Source organism: Fibroporia radiculosa, assembly GCF_000313525.1.
Source record: "Fibroporia radiculosa TFFH 294 genomic supercontigs, scaffold71886, whole genome shotgun sequence".
In the NCBI taxonomy this organism is placed as follows: Eukaryota; Fungi; Basidiomycota; class Agaricomycetes; order Polyporales; family Fibroporiaceae; genus Fibroporia; species Fibroporia radiculosa.
In genome coordinates this window covers 3,542-3,912 of record NW_012133134.1, presented here as the reverse complement: position 1 = coordinate 3,912, position 371 = coordinate 3,542, and positions in this window count along the sequence as shown.

Below are 371 nucleotides of genomic sequence, written 5' to 3'. Positions count from 1 at the left end.
GATATTTAAATAACAAAGAGCATAGAAAGCGAAGCACTCAACTAACATCATTCAGTCTACTTTGACAGAACTCTGTTTCATTTCATTTCCAATATCTCTTTCTATTTAAGATATAGCTACTACAGCATTGTACTTTAGTTTTATTCTTCTGTTCCTACATACACTACATAGGGACATCCTAGCAATAAGAACTTGGGTGTTCTTCATCTGCTTTACTTAGTTTGTGCTCTCAAACTTCCCCAGCTAGAGAAGCTCAACTTAGTCAGATACAACTCCAGTACAAGTCCTTATCCTAGGACTTAGGTGGCATAGTCTTAGGATGCACAATCAGCTTAGTGGAACTCCTGATCCTCTATTGTTCCAGGTCCCTT